We start from the raw sequence: 20,052 nt of genomic DNA, 5'->3' as shown, positions 1-20,052 counted from the left end.
GAGGATTGAGCTTCCTTGATTTTATAAAGCACTCCAAATATTTTTTATTTGCTATTCACAAGAACCATCTGCTGACGTGTTCCATGCCTTGCAAAAAAAAGAGATCTCAGAAGACCTATGATGAAGAATTTGTTGCTTTGCATAAAGCTGGAAAGGGTTACAAATTTATCTTGGAGCTTTCATCTGTCCACAGTAAGATAAATTGTCTATACATGGAGACGATTGAATACTGTGACTACTCTCCCATAAGTGGCCATCCAGCCAAGATGACTCCGTGCACACCGCAGAACTGTAGAGTGACCGCTAAACACTAAGGAACCTTTGGAACTAGTTAACATCTTTGTTCATGAATCTACTATATGGAAAACTTCAAACTGGAATGTTGTCCTTAGCAGGACACCATGAAGTTGCTGATTTCCAACAAAACCATTGCTGCATGCCTGCAGTTTGACAGACCACGTTGACACTCCACAACGCTACTGAGAAAATTGTTTGTGGACTGTTGAAATTGTTTGGAAAGAACACGCAGCACTATCTATGTTGTAGAAAGTGCACCGCATACCACCATGAAAACATCATCCCAATGGTGAAGTATGTTGGATTGAGCATCATTATTTGGGGCTGCTTCGGGGCTTGAACTGCTTGCCGTCATCAAGGGGACAGATGAATTTCCATGTTTATCAAGATATCCTACAGGATAATGTCTGGGTGGCTGTGAGCCAGCTGAAGCTCAATAAAAGTTTGGTAATGCAGCAGGAGAATGACCCTAAACATCAAAGCAAATTTAATACACTGGCTTCAAAAAAATAAGAAACCTCCTTTTGTAGTTGCCCATTCGGAGCCCAGAGATGCTCTGGAATGACCTTGAGAGCTGTTCACACCAGACATCCTAATAATATGGCTGAGCTGAAGCATTTCTATAACAAAGAATGGTCCAAAATTCCTTGTGCAGGTCTAATCCGCAGGTACTGGAATTGGTTAAGGTTTTTGCTGCTAAAGGAGGATCGACCAGTTATTAAATTCAAGAGTTCACTTACTTTTTCCACAGCACTGTGAACGTATAATGGGATGTGTTCAATAAAGACATGAAAGATTAGAATTATTTTTGTGTTATCTTAAGCACATTGTGTTTGTCTACAGTATACTTGTGACTTTGAAGTTGAGATCACATTTTATATCCAATTAATGCAGAAAATCAGCTAATTCTAAAGTATTTGGGAAGACATGCCCTCCAACTTTGGTATCAAATTTGTATCAAATTTTTCGATTTTGCTGGGAGAACATCCTGCTTATGCACCCCTCCACAACCCGGAAGAGCTGTCCCCCTAATGCAAGGAAACATAATTTTTCTGTCACATGTAAATAGTATTGGGCAGCTGATGTGGTGTTGCACCACAAGCAGCTGAAGATGATTTTCGGGGAGGTGATGTCTCACATGTGTCATTGACTATTTATATCAGCCTTTCAAATATCAGGCAGCAGCAGGTCCTTGGCGCTGTCTGGAAACATGGCGGTGTTCTCGGCAACCTGAGATGATATGCTCCAGATGGCTCATTTCAGGTTCAGTCTAACTCCAAACCAGGATTCTGAGCAAATGCCTCTGTCACTGCTGTCCATTTTTATCTCCGTAACATGAAAGCCTGAAAACAACTGTCCGATAACATCTAATGCAGACTTTGGCATGGATAAAGCATGAGCATTAAATAAAAGTCAAATTGCACACTGTTTCCAGTGCTGTTTCAAGTGATCGTCATGAAGATTGCTCAGGCTTGGAATGGAAAAAGTAATACCAAATTGATTCCAGCAGCGATAGTAATCACTAATATGGAGCTATCTGTGTAATAAGCTGGTCGTATCATCCAGCATTTGTGATATTACCATGACTGCGTGAGAAATGCTAATATAATTGGACAGGATCTTTAAAGAGGAATGCTTGCTAAAACAGCCTCATGTATAGAATTTCTTATGAGTTCATATGGCTCTGCCCAGATAAATGACAAACAGCCATATGTCACCAAAGAGACACTCGTCCTTTAGAATACAGATGAGTGGCATCCATAAGACGTACATTTCTGTAATTGCTTTATTGCTCATCCTTGGTGCTGCCAGTTTATGTGAAGCATGGATACATCCATGCAGCTCTCTGGTCGTTTCAAAACAGGTTTTCCACTTGACTAGGCCTTTGCGCCATGTCTGCCCCTACACAAAAAAAGCGCTGCTCCCCAGCCTTGAAGCACAGCTGGCATGACAAGTCTCTGGCTGCTCACTTGCCATGACAGGAGAAACAGATGGGGGTCATGATATATCCATCCTTCCTGGCTAGCTTGGCTCTCGTGCACAGCCTCCTGGAGCCTTTGGATGCTCTGCGTAGCACGACACCTGACACAGCACTTTATAGCTGACATTACCTTTATACCTTATTTACTTTTCTCTATGTCTGTCTCACCTTTTATTGTTATGCTCCAGAGATTCAGGTAAGTGTTCGAAAAAGCAAAGAGATTTAAAGCATATAGGATGCAAAGACTTTGCTGCCTGAAGTCCTAAAAGCATTGTGTAAGGCTACATGGATGGATTATAATTATGGAAGTTTAAGAGTGCCTTGTAGAGAGAGAGTCAATTATTAATGTTATTCCAAAAGAAAATGTAAATTGCTTTTTAAATTGACCAATAAACACCAATTCCTAGGAATACAGATTTCTTGATTCTCTTCTGATTCACAAGGTCTTGATTTTGATTTAATTCAGAATTGGATTTTATTCCAATTAATTGGCTTTTCTAGTTGGTACTCCTAGTCCTCCATTATATATTGTTTATATAGTGTAATGTAGTTTTTGTAAGGCCTTTTTCCAAAGTGCTAACAATCGGTATCTATTGTTTTAATGCAGGATATTTGTTTATGAATAAGTTTTGGTTTTTAGCCTAGCTTTGTTAGTGGAGTATTTCAGGATCTACTTGACACAAATATATTTCTCCTTCAATCTCACTCACTATTTTGTGCTTAATAAAGAAGTGTATTGGGTGCAATAGGCTGGGATTTCAATTTGGCTAAGACAGGTGCTTCTCCTCCCCCTCTTTTAGAGTGAATAATGCCTCACATTCAATTTGTGCTCTGGCTCTGTTGTGAAATGAACTCTGAAGGCTTGCAATAATACAGAGATTAAATTGGTGTCCTAAATTAAATTTTTAGATGTATGATTTGTCTTGGAAAAAAAGAAACAGCCTTGTTTGAAGTGGTTGATAGGACGACATATTGGCAAGACAGCATATGGGCTCTCGGTCACAGCTGAGGCTGTGTGCTATCATAAGAGTAACTTCTCTCTTTTCTAGCTAGCATGCAGTGTGCACTTTTCTGTCCCCATGCATCTGTCTCAAAAATAAAACTCCAACCCCCCCATTCATTCAACTGAACAATGATGTATGCGACAAGATGATTGAAGACTGGGGAAAGCAGAAATCATGGCACTATTTAACCTGAACTTGCTTAAGGCAGAAAGCATGTTTCATTTCACACTCATCAGAATGCTGTAAATTGTCATTTTTCAGATGAGGGATTTGATTGTGCACCTGTATTTCGACGGTCTTCTCCACAAATCATCTCTGTAAAGCAGACTTGAATATTCTTAAAATTAAATGAGAGGTCTCGAGAGGTTAATCTGCAATACTTGCACTGTAGCTATAGCCTATGGTAGCAGGTCTGGTTATGAATAATAAATTAATAATTTAATAAAATGGCATGGTCTAGAAAACTTTTTTTTTGTCATCTCATGTTGGCTTAATGTCCTTTGACAGAACATGGTCTTTGCTTTTATTCTTGCCTCAGTCACATTTAAAATGAATTTTTGGTACAATGCCAAACAATAATCAAACCACTTCATAATTGATGAAATCTTATGATGAGTACTAACATTTCAATCACTGTTATGTGACCTGAATTCTACAGGTTTAATGATCTTTTTGCAGAAATGGTGCATGTAGGCAGAAACAAAATACATGCATTGATTTCTAATATACTGCTGCAGCCTGTTTTGGTTGTTTATGACAAGCAACTTTCAGGCAGTTCAAAAATAGATTGTAATTAATTGCCGATTAGCACCGAGATGTATCAGGCCTTTGTTACCAGGAAAAGATGTGTAATTGTTATGGAGGACCTTAAACTGTGTGCCCGGTCTGTGCTGTAACCCAAACTCAGTCAATCAGGTTTCGACTTAACAGTCCAACCTGGACTGATTAGTGGCATGATTAATGCAGAGCACAGCTAAACAAACAATGCTCTCCACCTTGCCTTCCACAAGCTCATAGTTTTGAGTGTTGAGGTTCAAGCACATATTTAGTTATTCCACCCTCTCGTGACTACTTCACATGATATGTCTGTTCGGAGCTTTTCTGCTGCATTTTATTAATAATACATTCCAGACCCATGGACACTTGTCGTAGAGGTGATTGTACCCAAGGCGAGCTGGCAGTAATAAGGTTTTGATGTGTCAGGATTTTGACATTTAAAATTCTTAAACTTGAATGCAGTAATCTGAACAATATGTGAAAAGATAAATGCCGGTTTCCTGCGAACTTGAGGCATTTGTGGACCAACGGAGGGGGTCACACACACACACACACACACACACACACACACACACACACACATATACACCTTTCTCTACTTCACGTTTTCCTCTTTACCATGAGTGTTCAGAGATTGACACCTGGTCCTGTTTCATGACAACTTCCCTCTGTCTTTAGAAGCTTCTCAACTCGAGTCGAACCCCCTTTTTTATAATTTGTCTTTTTGTTCTTTCCTCAGTGTGCTTTCGAAATGTATTTTTGTCTCATCACCCTTCCATTACCCTTGGATGAATCTCCTTTCTCATAAATAGCAGTAGGATTCGAACAGTAAGTGCGGATCATTACCATCTGACCTTTTTCGCTGCCATTTTCTGCACTAAGAAATTCAGCGTAGGGACGCCTGCTTGTTATAGCCAAACCTTAATGAGTCCTTTGCTAACCGGATGACTTCTGGTTTCTGCAAATATTTGCCAAATTTATTAAGGTTTTTATTTTTTTATATATAAAGGAATTACAGCATCTATTGAAGTCACTTTTAGAGTCAATTGTCTTGTTTTTTTATTTTAAGTATATTTTTTCAATTCCATTGGTGCCTCATCTAAATGCGTAATTAAAACAAATGACACCACGTGCAGTGCATCAAGGGAGCACTTTACTGTCCCTGAGGCTTTGGCTAAATTTCCAGCTCTCTGTAAAATGTAAATCTGTCACACATGGGTTGTCAGATGGTTTTCCTTTACCTGTGCCTTGATCATTTAGCTGTTAAAATTACATCTGACTTTTCTGGGAGATGGATGAGGTGCAGTTTTGCTCGAGCTACTTTAATGGCTTAAAGCTTGAGAGACACAGTTTGTCCATTTCAGAGGAAGCTTGTGGCACCCTTTATTCACTCACTGTTTAGTAAAGGACACTTAAATCAGTAACCACTGTACCCTAGAATATTATTTTTAAGTTTAAAAATTAGTGCAACAACTCATGTTGCATGAAAATTGACTTCTGTGCTAGTCTTGAGCTGGCCTGACCCCTCATAAAATGTAAATGCAAGGATATATAATGCGTGTTTAGGGGACGGAGGTGTTGTACTCCGATTTCTGCCCTGTTCTCGCTGCAGTCTCATTGCCCATAGCGTGCATGGAGAGGAATTGTGTGTGTGTGTGTGTGTGTGTGTGTGTGTGTGTGTGAAGGAAAGAGAGGCAGACAGCGAAAGCTTGAACCACTGATGATTCCATTATTTTTATTTATCTCTTATCCTCATGGGTCTTAGACTGCTGCTGCAGAGCTGTGGCATCACTCCATGACTGACAGTTTCTATTAAGGCCCTTTGAAGTCTTTGACATGCCGTTGAACGTTTAAACGAGAGCTTAGACCTGTTGAAAGTTGTTTAGTGCCATTTCAAAACATTCGGGATGGGAAATAACCTTTGCTGTACCGAGCAGCCTTCCGCCTTACTGTCATTTTTGCATATGTAACATTTTCATAAATGTTTTCACACATACAACTGTGACAAAACATTTATCACTTGTATGTGTGACAAATGTTTTGTCACGCATACAAGTGTGTCTCCCCTTTGTCTGTTCAAAAGGCAGTTAAAGTAATGTTCTGTGTTCAATACAAGTTAAGCTCAATCAACAGGATTTGTGGCGTAATATTGATTACCACAAAAATTCATTTCGACTCGATCCTCCTTTTCATATATATTACATTACACACACACACACACACAATGAAAGTGAATGGGACACAAAGTGAATGTGGCCAATTTTTGGTGGGTTTAAACACAAATGTGAAGCTTATTTTATAAAAGCACTTGCATTTAATTATGTGAAAACGTGTGTATTATTTGAGCTGTGAAGTTGTTTAAGTTGTGATTTTTAAAGATGTTTTAGGGTTTGCTAACATTTTGAAAATTATTATTTTAATGTAAAAAATGATTACCTTTTTTTGGTAAAGAAAAGGAGGAACGAGTCTAAATAAATGTTTGTGGTAAAACAACATTATTCCGCAAATGCTGTTGATTTGTGCTTAACTTGTATTGAACCCGGAACATTACATTTAAGTTGCAGGCTGTATATTCAGTTCTTGAGCAGAATACAGTGGAATTGTATTGCAATGCACAGAAAAAATTATTACCTTTTAGATAGGGATAGGAATGTATTACTCTGGAAAATTACTCCTCAGATGTTGTTTTTTATTTTTATATTTTCTAATGCAATTTTGATGAGCTACAGTCCAGACTGTGAACTGTCACCTTTTGTATTTTTCCCCCTTGTGTAATGAAACATCCACTGACATTTTGTTGCAACTCAAAAGCCGTAGTGCCTGGCAGAGCTAGTGTCATATCACACAACAGAGAGGTGCTTCACTCTATTCTCTTTCTCTGTATAATCTTTTCTTTCTGGAACCAAGAACACTTGAGTGAGCTCTATAGACTTCAGAATTGGGTTTGATAGCTTGGAATGATGGTTATTTTCTGCTGCTATTGGTGATTGGAAAAATATCCCCATCCTACAGCTCTCTGCCTTGTACACAATAATTGTTTATGCTCACTTGGTTGAGTTACGATGCCCCTAATTTACTGCAGCTTCTGTTCATTTGAAAGAATACATCCTTTAGTTTTGTAGTGTTGCACTATAATATGAAGTCCAAATGCACCCCTGGCAGATGAGAGAAAATCACTAGCAGCTTTGTACAGTGAATTAAAAAATTTTTGAAAGTTCTGGTCCTGGATGCTGCAGAAAGATGTTACTTTTAAGATATTACTTAAAGTGACATTTAATGAAAAATGGGTGTCCTTTTTTTATGTAGTAATGCTTCCAGTGCTCAACAATACAAACAAGACATACATAATGGCCAGACTGGTTCGAACTGACAAAGTCTACAGTAATTCAGATAACCGCTCTGTACTGTTGTGGTGAGATGAGTACAGATGCGCTGTTTTGGCAGCACAAGTAGGAAACTACTTGTGATTTGCGGTGAACCGCCTTTGCTGCAGTTAGGCCAATGTTTAGACTTTTAATCTAGGAGAGATGGTCCAGGGAATTTGCATTACACTCTTCCTGAAATGCTTTGTAATTGCATTTAATAAATGTCCAGAGGAGCAGAATAAATTGTTTTCCAGCAGATAAATGAGGTTAGGCCAAGATTAATTGCCTCTGAACCCCCCCCCAAAACAAATATTTCAATTAGTTTGACCCAAACACAAATGGTGCTACATAGTTAAAAAAAAAAAAAAACTAAGCCCCATGAACCAGTGTGATTTTTATCTTTGTTTAAATGCTTAGCCCTCAGTTGCACTACTTTGTATGACTCTGTGTGGGAGTATTTTCACACCTAATATCTCTTCCTGTCATATTTTTTGTTTAGGTTATGGCATATCATATTTGATATGTCTTATGTTTGCTTTTAAAAACATAAACATTGAAACAGCTAAGAGGAAATAATCATCAGAATGCTGGCTTATACTATTTAGCATTTTACTGGATCTTTCTGTGTAAGACAAAGCTGTCTATAAAATGCACACGATAGCAAGGCTTTGAATGATTTGTAAACATAAATCAATTGCTTGCTCAGGCTTCAAAAGCTAGCATGGCTCTTTCAGTTTAGTTTTGATCAGTGAATGTTTGCCGTTACAGCTAGAATATTTTATTTTGCAGGAAAACAAGCACTCTTTAAAACCACCACCACCAAAAGATAAAAAATGAAAAATATTTCCTATTTTAGGGGCTGTCAAGTAGCTGCAATGGGTTATGGCATTTTCCCACATTTACTTTAGTGATGTAGTATTTATAAACTGGGTTAATTGTAGAAGATGCCTGTGTCTGCTGTTGTGATTGTCGAGGGCACCATTGCCCTTGTAGGTAATGCAGAACAACACATTTCCTCCAATATACTGTCAAGATCCAAAGATAAACGGTTCTTTAATAGTCGCACCGGCTTTACAAGTCCGCATTATTTCCCACAGTGCCATTACATGTCTGTTAACTCAAACATGTTATATAGACACGTGGTTGAGCTGTTGAAGGTTCTCGCCATTGGAAGAAAAAAAAGCTTTATAAGCTGCTTGTTTTATGAGACATTTAATGTCGTTGACTTCATAGGGTTGTTTTGCAAATGGTATATTAAAAGTTAATAGTCTGTGCTGGTCGTTTTGTATCTTGAACATATTTGTCACTGTATTGTGATGTTCATTTTCAACCATTATATATTGGGTTCAAATCAAGGTCTGTTATTACCAAAGGCTTATAATATCATTGTAGTAGGGCTCTATATCGAAATGCAGACTTTACTCACAGTGAAATCATAAAACATAGATTGACTTTTCTTTAGCTGATATCGGTCTGTGCTTAATGAAATTCGAAACACTGCCCACAGTGGCAAAAGCGGTAAGTGTTATAGGGTAAATGGGCAAGTGTTATCTCCATTTTCCAGGGTAACTGTCCACTGAGGGGCAACAAAAGTGAATTGAGTGAGTCTGTTTCAGCTGAACAGGCAGTAATGCAATAGAGGAATGCATATTTTATAAACCGTACCCCCCAAGACTTAATCTAACCATCAGTGGAGTAAACATTTAATGTTGGAGGGAAAAATGTAACCTCCATTCCATGTTCATCACTGATTATGCAAATTAGATTACTTCCTGGTTTCACCAATGGATCTGAACCCGGGTCTCCCATGGTACTTGCACAACACACGTTTGGTCGAACCACGGGACTGTTAACACACTGGAGCAAATACTAAAATATAGGAGATTGCACTTGTGAGTAGGCATAATGTGGCAGATAGAACACAACTTCCCGTGTGATCATGTTGTGGAAATGAGCCTCGTTTGATGATCAGCTCCGGGTCTTTAACCAGAACTGACAACTTCCATGTGTGCAGTTGAAAAGTATTTTACTATGGTTATTGCAGGTCTTATCGCCGCCTCCTTGAATGTTTTTGTGTGGGAGGGGTCATACAAAATTGACCAGTAGGGTAGGTTTATTGAAATGTTTACATCCCAGTTGTCATTGAAATATCATATGGAAAATTGACTCTTTAAACTTCCAGAATGTGTTTTTTTTTTTTTTTTAAAGCCAGAATAGTCTCTAAGCAACAGTCATGGCATTAATATTAATGAATTAAAAATTGAATGGCAAGAGGTGAACATTTTAAGAAATTAGATTTCACCTTGCACAGCAGAATTGTGTCAAATATTTAATAATGATTGAAGCATTTTAAGTCACGCTCATGTCTAAACTCACCATCATGTGAGATTTACTGAAACGCTCTCTTGAAGGGGCCGCAGTGTCACAGACGTGCTCTGATAGTTTGACGTATGGACTTGTATTCAGAGTGGCCAAGGATCGTTCCCCTGGTAATTAGGGCGCAGGAATGGCTGCATCAATTTGTGTTGAACATGCTTAATAAATCAAAATTGTGATCTCGTCACCTTTCCTGGAGAAACAGCTTAATTTTTATGGATCAGCAAAGCAGATAAGTGTGAATCAGATAAGATTCCCTCAGTGAATGAGCATTAGTAGTAGCTTCAATAACCCACCTCATGGCAGGCTACAGACTAAATTTGACAGTGTAAAGACCGATAGTATGCTATGTTTATTAACCGCTCTGTACAATTGGCCAGCAGCGACTGGATGCCACAACTGATTGCTCAGTGAAGACAGATAAATGCTGCCAAGCTTAGCATACCCCTTTCTCTGCCCTTCAATCTCAAGTGAAAGGCTGGTAAGTAGAGGCTTGCAAATCTGGACTACAGTTTCCAGTATTATGCAGTGAACTGTCCTGTTAGTGTTTACGGTCTCCTGTCGGCCGCACACTAAATCTGGTTCCTTGTCTGCAACTGTTAGGCGTATGAAATGAAAAGGTCATTCTCGTATGCATAATGTACAAAGCCATTTTTACTGACACTTCACTGTATGAAAAGTTTTTTTTTTTAAATATTGCAGCATACAATTGTGATTTAGTGTTGTCAAAAATACCGGTACTCTGGTACCAAGTCGGTCCTGAAACAGAATTTCTGAAAGTACCGGATTACAGAGTACCGGGTCTACCCGGTACCCATGCAGAGTCGGGAACTTTTGAACTCTCACAACAAGCAAAAGATGGCGACAAGCAAAGCTGCTGCGGAGTCTCAACTGAATCTTGTCGAAAAGAAAGGTGGAAAAAACCAGGTTTGGAAATTCTTTGTATTTGATGCTGATGAAAAGGGAAACATCATAGATCAGCAAAAACCTATTTGTAAATGCTGCTTTCGCAATTGTCTGATGAAAGGAGGAAATGCATCAAAATTAAGCACCTGAAAGACAAGACACCTGGATTAATTCAAGCAACCAAAGCAGGTGAGTTTAAAAGCATATCATTTGCATTAGGGCTGAAACTAGTCCACATGATAGACAACGTCGAAAATAAAAAATGTTAATTGTCTAATAGTCGTTTGATCTCATTTAACGTAAAATGAAATCTTATTAAACTAATGACGCGTGAGAGCAGCACTGCAGTTCACGCCTGACGGAGGAGAGGAATAATTACACTGATCACAGTCCAGATGCGCTCTAAACTTTCACAGCTTAATTTTATGTAGATCCCAAAGTATTAGGGAATTATATATGTAAAAAAAAAGTAAATTTAGAAGCAATCTCGTTTTGGAATAAGCGGAGCCGGAGCTCTTTAAAGGAAACATCCCGGCGTTACAATCCAGCCATCCATCTTCAACCGCTTATCCAAAGTCGGGTCGCGGGGGCAGCTGCTCCAGCAGGGGGCCCCAAACTTCCCTATCCCGAGCCACATTAACCAGCTCTGACTGGGGGACCCCGAGGCGTTCCCAGGCCAGTGTGGAGTAGGGTTGTGCCGATGGACGATATCATCGTCCATCGTGATGGCTGACCAACATCACGATGTAGAGCCACCATCGTGATACCATGCCCCCTTTTGCGAGTCTTGCTAGTGTGACTCACTAATCCTAGTCTCTTCTATAGTTAACCTAAAAACTTTGCAGGGATTGCTCTGTAAATTAAATTGAGAATATAACTAATGCATATGCTATTTTAAATACTGTAGTATATGCCAGAGACGTGACGTGTTAGTCTGTGAAAATACTGTGTCAGGCAGGCTGCACAAATATTGATCTTGACATTGTTAGCTTCTTGTCTTTTTTTTTACAGTTGTAGGCTACAAGAAAATAGCCTTTATTAATGAATTATTAGTAGTTGTAGTGTCTCAGAAAATCTTGCTCATTGTCACATAGCTCTTGTATACACTGAAGCGGCAGTTTAAGATAAACCCAGACCAGCGAATGTCAAATAACTTTTGTCTGGTTAATACTTTTAAAGAAAAATTTCCTTGGCCATAAATCCATAATGTCAAATCAAATGAAAGAAACAAGGTGAATATGAATAACACTCATTTATTAAAACATAGAAGAACTACAAATAAAGAACAAGAAAACGGAACAACACTGAGACCGAAACTCGGCATTAACATTTCACTTATAATTAGCAGCACAATTAACTTCAGCACAGGCTACAAAATAAATTATTGAAATATTGTAAAGTGGTCATATGAACTACACAAATGAACGTTTAAAAAATTATATGCAAAATCGAATAGCTCCGCAACGGATGGCGAAAAAATGCGTAAAGAAGTCTAATATAACTTTCACCATAGACCATGTTTAAATTTCGATGTTTCTGGCCAGAAATACCAACATATTCACTTTATCTGGTTTTAATAAGCTGCGGATTGGAGTAACTACACTACCCGCTGTGCTGAAGACCCGCTCTGATGGAGTACTGGTAGCACATATGCACAGATATTTCCGTGCTAATCTTGCCATGAACGGAAACGTTTTGTCGTTCGTTTTCCACCAAGTCAGCGGGTCCTCTTTCCCATCAATGGCCATTTCCTGCAGGTACATGGTCATTTCTGCCTCTACCTTTTGCTCATCAGTGGGTAAAATAACGAAAATATAGTTTTTAAGTGGAAAATAGTATTTATGTAAAGAGATATATTAAAATAAATAGTGCACAACTCTTAAGTGAAAGCTAAAAAAAAAAAAAAAAAAATGCTTCGTGTCGTGCAACCTACTGATAAAGCGCCGACGAGTCATTAGTTGAGTTAAGTAAAATAACGAAATTATAATTTTTCATATAATTTTTGAAAATTATATTAAATTATATACCCCCACCGATGATATCATCGTCCATCGCGATGTTTTACTGTCAACATCGTCAACTGCCAATTTTGGGGACATCACCCAACCCTAGTGTGGAGATGTTATCTCTCCACCTAGTCCTGGGTCTTCCCCTTGGCCTCCTCCCAGCTGGACGTGCCTGAAACACCTCCCTAGGGAGGCGGCTAGGGGGCATCCTTAACCAGATGCCCAAACCACCTCAACTGACTCCTTTCGACGCAAAGGAGCAGCGGCTCTACTCCGAGCTCCTCACGGATGACTGAGCTCCTCACCCTATCTCTAAGGCAGAAGCCCGCCACCCTTCTGAGGAAGCCCATTTCGGCCGCTTGTACTCGCAACCTAGTTCTTTCGGTCATGACCCAACCTTCATGACCATAGGTGAGGGTAGGAACAAAGATTGACTGGTAGATCGAGAGCTTTGCCTTTCGGCTAAGCTCTCTTTTCGTGACAACGGTGCGATAGAGCGAGTGCAATGCTGCCCCGATTCTCCGGCCAACCTCCCGCTCCATTGTCCCCTCACTCATGAACAAGAACCTGAGGTACTTGAACTCCTTCACTTGGGGCAAAACCTCATTCCCTACCTGGAGTACGCACTCCGGCGTTACAAATGCAGTTATATTCAATGTGTTATAGCTGTATTAAAGTTCAAATAATACAGAAGCAGATGTTATGTAACTATAAACTCAAACTGGCATTTCTCTGTGTGGTAAGCGCCTCCTTTAACGAGTTGCGCGAATGTCACGATGTAAGGGGGAGAGATTGAAACTGCACGCGGCTGAGAGAGACACTGCCTCGGGGACGCTCATCCCTCGAGCGCGCACACTTAATGCAGCTAGATTAGAACGTGATTGCTCGCGACTTATTTAATCATATGTCACTGTGCATTTCTTATCGTGAAGAAAAATGGCAATATGCAGCTTTATTAATACGAGAGCACTTTGCACTTTAGTTTGGAAATGTTTTTTTTATTCATTCTATTGTATGCTTGTTTATTTAGTTTTTTTAGTACTTGGTAAAAACTTTTAAAGTTGCAAAAGTTGAAGCAAATCTTATATAAGTGTTCAAAAATACTTTTAAGCATACATTGTATAGTTTTGTTGTAATTCAAACATAATATATTTAATTTAAAATGTTGCTCAATGGCATATTTCTGTTCTTAGTTTTGCTGCTAATATTTTGTTAACTTTGTTATTAAAAGTGTTGTTTAGTAACCTGTTTTTGCATTGGTACCGTAAATGGTATCGAGTACTGTGACATTTCAATGGTATTGGTACCGACTACTGAAATTTTGGTACCGTGACAACACTAATTGTGACGTTTTCAGATTTGATTAGATTTCATCGAATATAGGAAATATAGCAAGTGTCATTAAAGGGATTGTTCACTTAAATATTAAAATTCTTAATTTACTCACTCATGTTGTAACAAACTTGTATGACTTTCTTGTGTTGAACATACAAGGAGTTGTATAGCAGAATGTCCAAGCTGCTGTTTTGCCCTGGCTCATGTTTATTGTATGGAAAAGAAAATCATGAAAGTGAAAATCATGAGTGATGGTAACCATGCTAACGAATGAGTTTTTTTGTTTTGTTTAAGACAGCATTTTTATTTTGACTTGGATTTTAAAGATATGCAATTTTGTTTCACTTTAAAAGGATCTTTTCTTAAAATCCTGAAGTATTTGTTTACTGAATAAGAAACTAATTTAAGGCACAGGTTTTGGCAGACAGAGGGTTTTGGCATATCTTCCCGCTTGTATATGTTCTTGTTATGGGTTTGTGACCGAGCTTAATTGATTGTGTCTCATCCGCTCCAAGATGTGTTTTTGGTCCTGGGAGGAGTAGCTTAAAATGTGGAAAGCAGTAAACGTTATGAAGGTATTTGCTGACAGGGATCCAGATCGATGCATCATCCCGGGTATGCATTTTCAAGATTAATTGGACGCTCATAATAAATTCTTGAAGCGTGCTGCTCTGGAGTCTTTGAACTCTGTTTCCAGTTGCTGCATCAGTCCAGTACTTTCTCAAATGGCTGTTTTATAGCTTGAACCCATGTGTAATTGGCCTAGTTGAAAAAGCTTATTCAATCCTTTTGCATCAAGGAATGGAAGAAATTGACTATATTCATAGCACATATCTGGTCTTCCCTTTTAAGATCTGTGTAAATTGCCTTTCAATGTGTATGATTGCTTTTCAAAAAGTTCCTCTTTTGTGGGTTTGTGGTATTAATTGTATTTCCTTAAAATGAAATGTGCATATGGTCCCTTGACTATTAAGTGAGTCAGTGGTGATGCGGTTACATCACCTGTGGGATCAAGGTATAATAGGCAAATGTGATGGAATCCAGTTAAGAGTAATTATAGCACACATGCATCACATTTGATTATAAAGACCATGTGTGCAGCCCTTGTAAAGTGCTTTTTTGTTTTTTTTGTTCAGCCTAACCTGATTCTGAAAACTATGCAGCTTAGTGGAAGACTTTTGCTCTTGGTATTTGTTTGGAGGAAAATATTCAAGTCTCTCTCCATTTTGTGTAACTGGTATTGTTACTATGCTGGGTAGCATGAAGTTCAACTCTGTTTACTAATCAAAGAACCGTTATGTCAAGTTCAAAAGTACTGTTAGGGTCCTTTTCTTAAACTGCTGCATTAAATTGGTGCTAACTTGATGAATTGGCTCTGTATGTACATTCATATTTGATATTGAGTCCCTCTGATACTCAAAATTTGTCAAATCCTCATGAATAGGGCTACATAAAGTTACTGCTGGTCAGAACAAGGATAATGAATCTCTTTGTTCGTCACACCCTAGATGGTAATGAACACAAACTCAGTTTGGCTGAACACTGTTTCCTTGGCAACCACGCGAGAGATAAATGGAGCGTTTTGTCATTTAAATCCTGTGTGCCCACATCTAGCGATGGTCATCATTAACAATGTAGAAATCAAACGTGATGGCTTTTTCCTTTCTCTGCTGTCTGGTGCTTTTATAACAGGTTGATGTAGAGGCTGCTTAAATGTGTTAATCTCTTGGTTATCTTCCCTTTGCTGCATCAGTTGCCATGAATTGCATCATTGCTGTTATAAACTACAGCTGTAAACATTAACAGGGCCTCTGTCCCCTAGATTATAAAAGTAAAATAGACATCAATTCGGCTAACAAACAAAGCTTTTTGGGTGATTCTCATGAAACCCATCAACAAAATGTTTGTTAATATTTAACCCCCAAGTCATCATCATAAAAATAAAAATATGAAGAAAAACATTTCATAAAGAAATGAAGCTTACATTTAGGAACATTTAAGATTTTTTTGCATTGTGACAGTGTTCTTGTTCCACCTAATAATCATTACTGCAGTGCATCTGGTTAAAATTTGAATTTAGTTACTCTGTGCAATGTACAGACCTAAAAATCGCTATCGCTCGACCTCTAATCCATATGTTTTACTTTACTATTCCCATTGTTTTTAATAGTGATTCTCATTATCATACTATACATCCAATAAAAATATTCTGTGTAAAATAAATTTAAGTTAATTTGGAGTACTGCTATGTGTAAATACTTAACAATTTTAATAATATATATTTTTAAATATTTATTTTCACATTGTGGTAATATCATAATTACCATCTTTGTTTCCATTGCAGTATTAAAATATTTATAACTGTATTGAAAGTCATTTCACAATAAAAAAATATTTTGTTTCTCCCAAATATAGACTTAAATTTCTTTATGCAAAATATTATTCCTTATTTTTTTTCTTTTGATCGGAGTAAAATAGGTCCTGGGCATTTTCTTGACAGGTTTAATGAGAATCACCCTTTCCCCCCATTTTCTAAACTGAGAAAAGAGCTTGTAACAACAGAATAAATAAAACAGTATGATTGCATTATTCACTATGCTTGGATTTGCACTACGAAAACAATGAACGTCTGTGGAATGTGACTTTAAACATAGTTGTTTTTTATCTTTGTAGAATAGCAGTCATAATCTTGACTTCATACACTGCTAGGACGTATCACTTCAACAGTAAGTATCGTCTTAATGTCCGAGGGTAGACGTGCTTCAGCCGAATCTAACAAATTATTTGATGTTTTTTGTATTTGGTTCATTGTGCTGTATCACTTCCCTTGCTGTCATTTTCTTTTTGTTGAATGCTTTGATCAGGGAGTGAATGAGGGATGACTACCCTTGGTGGCTAATGGAGCTTCGACCCTTTCCTTTAATATAGTTCATTTCAGTCTTGTTTTGAAGAGAGTCCATTCATCCTCTGTGGACCCTGAGAGCCAGAGTTCTGAGCTCACTCTCTAAAGAAATGATACCCTGAGAATAATAAGACCTTTTTTTCGATCCACTAAAAACAGAAGCAAGAAAATTATCGTTTAAAGTGAGTGCAGCTGTACAATAAGTAATGCTCTAAAGTATTAGCCCATTTTATCTGGTCTTGATTTTTCTTTTGTGTCTATTCAGTGACTTAATGCGGGGTTTAAACAAACCTTCATAATTGGGTACACGCGATACAGTTAGAGTGAAAAGTTGAGATGGGAAATATCCTCTCGCCTCTCTTATGCTCATCTTTGTGTGCTTAAATCCTAATTTAAATCAGTTCTGTTTTCATTTTAGGGACATACCTCTGCCACAGAGATCCGCAACCAAATTAAAAAGTGACCTTTGGAGTTAATAGCTTCCTTTTGCGTTGAGTGAAAAGCATTAGAAAGCCACTGCATCTGAAGCCTCTGTAGGCACAAAACCTCTTCTCTTACACACTCAGTCTGGCCAAGAAATGGTAGTCCTCTATAAATCATGTTCAGCTTTAGCCATTCTGGCTTTTCCCTTCCCCCCCCAACGACCCTTTTTCTCTTCCCTTGAGAAAATGCCTATAGGCACAGTATCTGTGAACTAGTGGTCAACAGCTGCCTGGAGGGAAGTATGTGCTGGAATAGTCGACCAGTTGCTTCTTATCGTTACCTTTCAACTTCAGTAAAATGATTTAAAGCTATTTTGTCATAGTGTTCAACGATTTCGGGACTATAACATACAATATCAGATTTAAAGCTTCCCCAAACTTTAAAGGCATGTTCTATGATCAGTGCAAGTTAAGCTCCATCGACAGCATTTGCAAAAATATAAAAAACAAAAATATTTGACTCTTCTATTGTTTATAAAAAACAATCTACACGCAGTTAAGCGACAAAGCGACCTCATCTTTCATTTTCAATGAGAGTTGACGACTTCTGGTGGCAAGAGCGACCTCTGGTGACTAGAAGTGGGTATGTCCAGCGACTTCAGAAAGTTTAGAAGCGTAACTTTATGCAAATGAGGAGCAACACTTGGCAGCGACAATGACACACCTCGGAGCTCACGTCACCCTAGTCGATTGCAGGCAACACAGAGAAGTTAGTTTCTGTGTGTTTTTCACTCTGACAAAAATTGTCTGTAACCATTTACATGGATATAAAAATGATGCCGTCAGCAGTCTGAGTGAGTTGAATTCATACATTGATGTGTTGTTCATCTTATTAATGTTATGATGCAACGAGTACTACTGGAGTTCATATTAAAACACTTTTCTGCAGAACTGATGAACTGATTTTTTTTTATCAAATTAGAAAGACGTTTATGAACTGTTGGCAGTCTGAGTGAGTTTGATTCACGGATTTCGTACATTGATAGATTGTTCATCAAGGTTCAACACTCTACTGATGAATGTTAATTTATAGCGAGGGGAAAAAAATAATTCCTTGTCAAATTTAAACAGTAACAAATTTGCCAGTTTTACTGGCAAAATGCCTCATCCGTGATCCAATTTTCAGGAGATATATCCAGACGTGCAGTCCACCAATAACGTTAGAACGACAGCAGTCGGAATGCCCACTAGCAACTTCACAGTACAGGGATTAGGAACATTAGGAAGTTTTTAAAGTTGCTGCATGTGTGCAGGGTTTTACAGCAAGGCGGTTACAATGGAAGTGAAAGGGGCCAGTGCATGATCGTTAAAATATATTTCAAATGTATGTTTCAAAAGTATTGCCATAAGACGAACCTTAAATCCTGTAAAGGATTTTGATGACACTACAACATTTTACATGTTAACGTTTTATGGCTGTACTTTTGAAACTGTGTGTATTTTTAATGATTATGGACTGGTTTACTGTAACTTTACATTTACAGTTATTCCATCAATGCCGTTAACTGAGGGTAACGTATACTGATCCCAGAACATTCCTCTAAGTAGTGAGGCAATAAGTAGTGAGGCAATAATTGTGGATGAAACGCACAATATTATTGTTGAAAGTATTTTGACACAGCTTTTTTTTTTAAATCTTTAAATAATGAAACTTCTATCTTGGATGACTCACAATATAATTGTTGTTGAAGTGTCTGAAAGTCAAAGTATATTTTTTAGAAAACAAGAGAAACATTTAAAATGGGCACATAAAAGCAGGTATTCACTGTGTCTGATATATTAGACTCCCAAGTTTAGCCATACAGTCTCTGGGTATTTGTATTTGGTCACCTGCATTCTAAACTCGAAATTGGTTTTCCTTTAGCTTGTCCTGCAGTAGTTGTGCAGTGCACAGTATATGTGCGGGTGGCTGTTGTTTTGTGGCATATGCTTGCTGCCACCCTCACACATTTGAAAGCTTGAAACCCTGCAAGCAATTACTTACTGTGATGTAAAAATATCAAATGCCCACACTTTTCTTTTTTTTACAAGATTTAAACATTTAGGATGTTTTTGTTGCAAACCTAATGCAACCCAATCTTCATCTTCCTTGCTAAGTACAGATTCTGTGGAATAATTTTTTCAGAACAATGCATGTGGGCTGAAAATCTATAATGTGGATTCAGAGTGACTAGCTTGCCTTTCATTTATTTTGGGATAAATATTTTGAGAGCATCGGAGACCTCATTTTCCACTTTACGTTCTTGGCTCACCAAAGAATAAAGACCCCGGAGGAATAGAGATGGAAAAACCTATTCAGACGGATATATTTGCAAATAACTATTCATTACGTCACGAGAGAAGCAATGGTCACTTGTAGTTCTCGGGCAAAACTTTGAGCTAGTTTCCTTCCACCCTCAGCCAACCACCATTATTTAGATTTTATTTAAATCAAGAACCTTTGAGCTAGATAATCATTTTCAACCAATGTCAATCATTTGGTGTTTACAATAGAGTTTAAGCTGATATGAACCTAAATCTGCCCTGGGCTAGAGTGGATTCTCAAATAAATTTTTGCTTTTGATGCCAGACATTCAGGCAGGTTGTTATCTCGGTTTAGAAGAGCAGGTGAGTTGCAAGTT

At 38.1% G+C, this 20,052-nt stretch overlaps 1 protein-coding gene across 1 annotated transcript in view; it reads left to right on the top strand.

The window, feature by feature from the left end:
• Positions 1–20,052, top strand: part of LOC127659690 (catenin alpha-1) — a 116,810-nt gene that overhangs the window by 33,418 nt on the left and 63,340 nt on the right. The window lies entirely within an intron of this gene.

Source organism: Xyrauchen texanus, chromosome 19 (genome assembly GCF_025860055.1).
Source record: "Xyrauchen texanus isolate HMW12.3.18 chromosome 19, RBS_HiC_50CHRs, whole genome shotgun sequence".
Classification (NCBI taxonomy): Eukaryota; Metazoa; Chordata; class Actinopteri; order Cypriniformes; family Catostomidae; genus Xyrauchen; species Xyrauchen texanus.
The sequence above is the reverse complement of the archived record's forward strand: the minus strand, read 5'-3'. Positions and strand labels throughout refer to the sequence as shown.